This window comes from Piliocolobus tephrosceles, chromosome 6 (assembly GCF_002776525.5).
Source record: "Piliocolobus tephrosceles isolate RC106 chromosome 6, ASM277652v3, whole genome shotgun sequence".
NCBI classification, from domain to species: Eukaryota; Metazoa; Chordata; class Mammalia; order Primates; family Cercopithecidae; genus Piliocolobus; species Piliocolobus tephrosceles.
In genome coordinates this window covers 15,621,398-15,629,617 of record NC_045439.1, presented here as the reverse complement: position 1 = coordinate 15,629,617, position 8,220 = coordinate 15,621,398, and positions in this window count along the sequence as shown.

The window sequence follows — 8,220 nt, the reverse complement described above, 5'->3', positions numbered from 1 at the left end:
GGAAGGAAGGAAGGAAGGAAGGAAGGAAGGAAGGAAGGAAGGAAGGAGCGAGCGGGCACAGTTAGGTGGCAGAAGAAGGAAAGAGAGAAAGAAGAAAGAAAGAAAAGGAAAGAAAGAAAAGAGCACAGTTGGATGTCCTCACTCGTGGGAGGATGCCATTTGTCATCTGGGATCTTTATCTCCTTTCCTGTATTTGAGGAATCCCCCACCAGAGACGCTGAAAATGCCAGGCACTCACTGTGCCAGGCTCCCTTGTGGCTGCAGTGAGGGGTGGGGAACCTCAACCCTGCCAGCAGACGCCACTCAGAAAGCAGGTGCAGGAGCGTGGGTAGCCTCAGCCTGATTCGGAGGCATCCCAGGCGGCAGCTGCTCTGGCAGGCCATGTGAGTGGGGCTGGGGTGCATTGGGTGTCTGTGCCCCGCAGTGGTGGCAGTGCTTTTCCTCCCTGCCAGACCAGTCCTGAGGAGGATGTCCAGCCTCCTAGCCTGGGCCCCTTCCTCCCAGAATGTGTGCACCTGACGTGACAATTCCACTTCTACCTAAATTAGCCAGAGCTGATTTCTGTGGTTTGTAGCAGAGAACTGGACTGCTGGAGGAGGCTTCCCGTAGGAGGGACAGGCACTGGCTAGGCAAGAAGGGATGGGCACCCAGGTAGAGAAAATGGCACCGGGCTAAGGGTGGGGAGGAGGCAGAGGACGGAGAGGCATCGTAGTACCATTTTCCTTCAGACCAAGTCACAAGTTTCGGGGTTGTGTGGAAGGAAGTGAGTCACATTGCTGGGTCGGGTGTCCTCCAGCCTCTCACAGCAGTTACAAAGGGTCCCAGGAATCATGATCAGGCTGGAGGGGTTTCCTGCAGGTTTGCTTTTTCCCCTTTGCTCCTTCCTTCCTTCCTTCCTTCCTTCCTTCCTTCCTTCCTTCCTTCCTTCCTTCCTTCCTTCCTTCTTTCCTTCCTTTCTTCCTTCCTTCTTTCCTTCCTTTCTTCCTTCTTTCTTTCTTTTTTTTCTTGAGACAGAGTCTTGCTCTTGTTGCCCAGGCTGGAGTACAATGGCGGGATCTCAACTCACTGCAACCTCAGTCTCCTGGGTTCAACCGATTCTCCTGCCTCAGCCTCCTGAGTAGCTGGGATTACAGGTGCCCGCCACCACGCCCGACTAATTTTTATATTTTTAGAGACAGAGTTTCACCATATTGGGCAGGCTGGTCTCAAACTCCTGACCTCAGGCAATCCGCCTGCCTCGGCCTCCCAAAGTGTTGGGATCTGAGTCTTTTATTCAAGAAACTTGGGCTTTTTTTCCCCAGCGGGAAGGGAGGTTAGGTTTAAGAGAGGAGATCAGGCTCCTGGTAGCCTTTACTAGGCGGGCTTCTCTGATTTTATTAGGAAGCCTCAGGGTGCTCCCCAAAAGCTACGTCCTTCACCTAAATACGATTTTAACTAGGGGAGAAGACTTTCTTTTTAGAATGAAAGATGAGGCTTAAAATGCCCCTTTCCCCAGTCCCAACGCAGCCCTTGCGTTTCCACCTTTGATGGGTGGACTAACTCCAGTGGGGCTGGCCCTTTGCCACTGTGTTAATTGACATGGGTGTTGGGAGGACGCCATTCTCTGAGCCACCCTTTCCTGCATGGAGAAACTCTGGTGGTGCTGGGGGCCTGGGCATGAGCTGCCTTCTTCGGAGCAGAGTTTGAGACAGCAAGGAGGGCTCAGGAGCCTGGGGATGGAGGTGAGGTAGGGAAATCCTCCAGAAGGTGGGCAGGGGCTGGCATCCTGGACTGGCTTCCCACCCGTCTTCTCAGGCCTCCTCCCCAGCAAAGGTGCCAGATGCCCAGGGCTGTCACCTTTCCCCAGTGGGGCACTAGGAGCTCTCTAAACCTCAGACCTCCCCAGATCTGCCTCAGATGGACCCCCAAGAAAGGAGGAAGCCAGCTCTCAGGGACTGAGCTGCGGGTCCACCGTCTCCTCCCTACCCCAGGCTCAAAGCGTAGAATGCCGCACAGCGCTGCGTGCATGTCCACGAGGACGCGCCCAGCAGGCATCTGCCAGCACAGCGGGCTTTCAGAGCACAATCTGGACAGAAGCTGGCAAGGACATAGCTCTCCGGCAGCACGTGCCATTCTGGGTGCACAACCCAGCACCCCGCCCCTGCTGCCTTTGCGGGCCATTCACTCTGGGCGTCAGCTTCTCCCTGATCCCTTCCTGGTGGGCTGTAGAGTCCCAGGTGCCCTGGTTTGTGCCTCGGCCCTCCTTGCTTTCCCCAGGACGCCCATCAGTCATGGGCTCGGCCTTAGCAGGCCCTCAACAGGCACGCATCAGTTCACCTGTCCATTCAGTGACTACCCCAAAGCAGGGAGAAGGAACACCACCACCCTCTGCCGAACGCCACCACCCTCTGCCCCAGGCTCATCTCCGCCCCAGGAGGAAGGACTGGTTGGGGTTTCCAGCTTTTCCTTTCATCATTTTGTCTTATACTTTGTGCCATTCCTGTCACGAGCACCCACAGTCCCTATTCTGGCAGAGGCATTTGAGTATTGATTTGCTTCTCCAAACAGACTATGAGTCTCAGAAAGGCCAGGCCTGCATCCTGGTCATGTCACTATCTCTCACAGCATCCCGCGTGTCCTTGGCAGGCCATACGGATTTTGAATGAAGGCACAGTCATAGAGTGGAGCTGTCATGCTGAGAGGCCGCCCACCCCTACGACACTCGGGAAGTGTGTTGGAATGTGTGATTTTAAAAAAAGTTGCCTGAGAGATAGATCCCATAGCATGCGGTTCCCAATTTAAAGCACAGAATTCGGAAGTTAGTAGTATATTTACAGACATGTGCAACCACCACTACAATCCACTTAGAGCATTTTTTCTAAATGCTCCCAAAAAAGAGACTCCATGCCCATTAACAATCACTCCCTATTTCCCCTTGTGATATTATATACATATGTATATATAGTCATCACGGTTCCTGATTCACAACTCCCAAAGCCCTCCCTGGGTAAAGTAAACAGAGTATCTCTCTGACCTTCTCCTACCCTCCTTTTATCTGCCACAGAGGGTCCTGCCTCATACCCTGGAGAAAAGAATGCTACACAGAGGGGGAAAATCATTGGAACAGATGGCCAGGTGCAGTGGCTCACACCTGTAATCCCAGCACTTTGGGAAGCTGAGACGGGCGGATTACCTGAGGTCAGGAGTTCAAGACCAGCCCAAACAACATGGAGAAACCCTGTTTCTACTAAAAACACAGAATCAGTTGGGCATGGTGGCAGGTGCCTGTAATCCCAGGTACTCAGGAGGCTGAGGCAGGAGAATCACTTGAACCCAGGAGGCGGAGGTTGTGGTGAGCCGAGATTGCGCCACTGCGCTCCAGCCTGGGCAACAAGAGTGAGATTCCATCTCAAAAAACAAAAAAACAAAACAAAACAACAACAACAAAAAATCGGAACAGATGAATCTTGCTGGGTTTAGATCATACTCTTTGGGTCTAATCACATTTCAACACAGTTGTCTGTTGGGAACAGGCCCCCAAACTGGCCATAAACAGAATCTGTGCAGCACTGTAACATGTTTGCGATGGCCGTGATGCCCATGCTGAAGGTTGTGGGTTTACCTAAATGAGGGCAAGGAACACCTGGGCCCACCCAGGGCTTAAAGGCGTTCTTAAACCACAAACAACAGCATGAGTGATCTGTGCCTTAAGGACATGCTCCTGCTGCAGATAACTAGCCAGACCCATCCCTTTATTTCCACCCATCCCTTTGTTTCCCATACGGAGTACTTTTAGTTACTGTATAATCTATAGAAATAATGCTTATTACTGACTTGCTGTCAATAAATATGTGGGTAAATCACTGTTTGGGGCTCTCAGCTCTGAAGGCTGTGAGTCCCCTGATTTCCCACTCCACACTCTATATTTCTGTGTGTGTGTCTTTAATTCCTCTAGCACCGCTGGGTTAGGGTCTCCATGACAGAGCTGGTTTCAGCATTGTCCATGCAGCAATTGTGCTGTGTGATACAAGCCTCTGTAAGAACCCAAGAGGAGGCCTGGCACAGTGGCTCACACCTGTAATCCCAGCACTTTGGGAGGCCAAGGCGAGCGTTTCACGAGGTCAGGAGATCGAGACCATCCTGGCTAACACAGTGATACCCCATCTCTACTAAAAAATACAAAACAACTAGCCAGGCGTGGTGGCAGGCACCTGTAGTCCCAGCTACTCGGGAGGCTGAGACAGGAGAATCACTTGAACCCAGGAGTCAGAGGTTGCTGTGAGCCAAGATCGCGCCACTGCACTCCAGCCAGGGTGACAGAGTGAGACTCCATCTCAAAAAAAAAAAAAAAGAAGAAAAGAAAAGAACCCAAGAGGATCGGGCTGGAGAGCTCTAGATAGCTTAGATAGCTGACCACAAGGAGGTTCCTGGAGGCGGGTGTACCTTGTGGGGGGCATGAAAGCTCCATACCCCTTCCCACGTGCCTCACTTTATGCGTCTCTTCATCTGTATCTTTGCAAATCTTTTGTAATAAACTGATAAACCTAAGTTTTCCCTCAAGTTCTGTAAGCAGCTCTAGCAAATTAATTCAACCCAAAGAGGGGGTTGTGGGAACCCCCAGCTTAAAGCTGGTTGGTCAGAAGTTCCAGAGGCCTGGACTTGCGACTGGTGTCTGAAGGAAGATGCAGTCTTAGGGACTGAGCCGTCTACCTGTGGGAACTGACTCTAACCCCACATAGGTAGTACGAAACCCAGCTGGTGCCTACTGCTTGTTGGTAGGGAAACTGCCTCCCTTGGTCACAGAAGTCTGTGTTGACTGTTGTGGCATGAAAACAAAAGAAAAACTGGTTTGAGTTTTTCCAAAACATCCCTTACCTGCCAGCCTTAGGATTTTCTGTCTCCATGGATTTACCTGTTGCAGCCATTTCACATACATGGAATCATACAACATGAGGTCTTTTATAGCTGGCTTCTTTGACTTAACACAATGTTTTCAAGGTTCCTCCATGTGGTAGCCTGTATCAGCACTTCATCCAACTTTATCGCCAAATAATATTCCAGCGCGTGGGTGCCACATTCACTCATCCACTCATCAGTAGACGGGCATTGGGTTGAGTCCACTCTTTGGCTATTGTGAGTGATGCTGCTATGTACGTTTTTGCACAAGTTTTTGTGTAGACGTACGTTTCCATTTCACTTAGGTGTAGAAGTAGGAGTAGAATTGCTGGGTCATACTGGTAACTCTATGTTTAACCTTTTGAAGAACTGGTAAACCATTTTCTAAAACACCTGCATCATTGAAGTTTCCATTTCTCCCCATCCTCTACATCTGTCTTTTGTTTCTTTTCCGTATCTGTCATTTCGAGGCTAGCCATCCTGGTGTATGCGAAGTGGCGTTTCATTGTGGTTTTGATTTGCATTTCTTTGATGACTAATGATGTTGAGCAACTTTTTGGGTGCTTATTGGCCATTCGTCCATCTCTGAAGAATTCCAATTCTTTGCTGATTTTTAAATTGGGTTACTTGGTTTTTTTTCTTTCATTATTGAGTTGTAAGAATTATTTATGACTGGGTGTGGTGGCTTACACTTGTAATCCCCGCACTTTGGGAGGCAGAGGCAGGCGGATCACCTGAAGTCAGGAGTTCGAGACCAGCCATGCCAAGATGGTGAAACCCTGTCTCTACTAAAAATACAAAAAAATTATCCGGGCGTGGTGGCAGGCACCTGTAATCCTAGCTACTCTGGAGGTTGAGGCAGGAGACTCACTTGAACCCAGGAGGCAGAGGTTGCAATGAGCCAAGATTGCACCACTGCACTCCAGCCTGGGCGTGACAGAGCAAGACTCCATCAAAAAAAAAAAAAAAAAAAAAAATAGTTATTTATATGTTCTAGATATAAATATCTTATCAGATATATAATTTGCAAGTATTCCTTCCATTCTGTGCGTTATCTTTTCACTGCATTGACTGTGTTCTTTGAGGTGCAAATCTTTTTTCTTTTCTTTTTTTTTTTTTTTTTGAGATGGAATCTCTGTTGCCCAGGCTGAAGTGCCATGGCACAATCTTGACTCACTGCAGCTGCCGTCTCCCGGGTTCAAGCAATTCCCCTGCCTCGGCCTCCTGAGTAGCTGGGATTACAGGCACCTGCCACCATGTCCAGCTAGTTTTTGTATAATTAGTAGAGATGGGGTTTCACCATATTGGCCATGCTGGTCTTGAACTCCTGACCTCAAACGATCTGCCCACTTTGGACTTCCAAAGTGCTGGGATTACAGGCATGAGCCACTGCACCTGGCTGCAAATGTTTTTGATAAAGTTCACTTCATCGAATTTGTTCTTTTGTTGCCTGTGTTTTGGGTGGTGTACTTAAGAAACCATTGCCTAATCTGAGGTCATAAAGATTTATACCTGTGTTTTATTCTAAAAATTTTGCAGCTTTAGCTCTTCGGATGAGGTCTGTGATCCATTTTGAATTAATTTTTTTGTATATGGTATATGGTATGAGGTGGGTATATGGTATGAGGTGGGTGTCCAAATTTACTCTTTTACATGTGGATATCCGGTTGTTCCAGCACCATTTATTGAAAAGATGATTCTTTCCCTTATTGAATAATGTTGGTACTCTTGTCAAAAATCAATTGACCATAACTGTATGGGTTTATTTCTGAACCTGACTTTTATTCCATTGACTTATAGGCCTACCCTTATGTCAGTATCACACTGTCTTGATTATTGTAGCTCTGCAGTAACTTTTGGAATTGGAAAATGTGAGGTCTCAGTTTTGTTCTTCTTTTATAAGATTGTTTTGTATTTTGGGGGCTCCCTTATATTTCTGTTTTGATTTTTGGGGGCTCCCTTATATTTCCATATTAAAGTTCAGATCTGTCAATGTCTGCAAAAAGAGCAGGAATTTTGATTGGGCTTGTGTTGAATCTGTAGATCCACTTGAGGAGTACTGCCATTTTAAGAATATGAAGTCTTAGCCGGGCATGGTGGCTCACGCCTGTAATTCCAGCACTTTGGGAGGCCAAGGTAGATGGATCACGAGGTTAGGAGTTCAAGACCAACCTGGCCAAGATGGTGAAACCCCGTCTCTACTAAAAATACAAAAAAAAAAAAAAAAAAAAAAATTAGCTGGGCCTGGTGGTGGATGCCTGTAATCCCAGCTACTTGGGAGACTGAGGCAAAGAATTGTTTGAACCTGGGAGGTGGACGTTGCAGTGAGCCGAGATCACGCCACTGCATTCCAGCCTGGGTGACACAGCGAGACTCTGTCTCAAAAAACAAGCAAACAAAAAACCCTCACCACATTAACACAGCCACCTATAAGCCTGCTTTTATGCCTAGGGCCTCGAATATTTTTATTGCATAAATAATCAAGTCATCCAGGGAAACAATCACGTCCAGGCTCTGTTGAAGGGCAGTGAAAAATTAGCTAGGCATGGTGGTGTGCCCCTGTAGTCGTAGCTACTTGGGAAGATCGCTTGAGCCCAGGAGTTCAAGGCTGCAGTGAGCTATGATCATGCCACTGCACTCCAGCCTTGACGACAGAGTGAGACCCTGTTTGTAAAAATAAATAAATAAATTCTTAAAAAGGAGACAAGCTGAATGAAGGCACCAGACTGAGGGCAGAAATGGGGAAGCCTCAGGGCAGAGAAACGGCAGTGAAGGTCTCCTGCCAGGTGGGGTCAGGAGAGTTGGGGGAAGAGCAGGGCCAGGAGCTGGGGCCTCGCCTGCGGCCTGGGAGGAGGTGGAAAGTGGGGAGGGCCTGGAGAGGCCCTGAGGCTTTATCCTCCCAGCACTGGGGCACCACAGAGGGGGTTGCAGTGGGAATGATCAGATTGGAATTTTTATTTACTTTTCAGATTTAAATTTTTAGATGGTTATTGAGGTGACTCCAACCTCTAAAATCCCTGATCACGATCTGACGCGGAAGCCCTGGCCCCCACTCTGGGAACTGTGGCCCGCGAGAGCCTTTGGGGAGGCTTGTTGTTCTCCTCTGCGGACAGATCAGGGGTCCCCGTGTAGAAACCACAGCCCAAGCTACTTTCATTTACTTAACAGCAGGGGAGTTTCCTTGGCTCCCAGAGGCACCCTGGGCCCTCTCTGAGATGGAGACCTGGACGCCAGGGCACACGGGGTGTTCCCGGGCTGATGGGCTCTGAACTTGTGCCTGGGAAGGGGAAGCTTTCCCGCAGGCCTTCTCTCTTCCTCTCCAAAATCTCAGGAAGCTACGGAGCC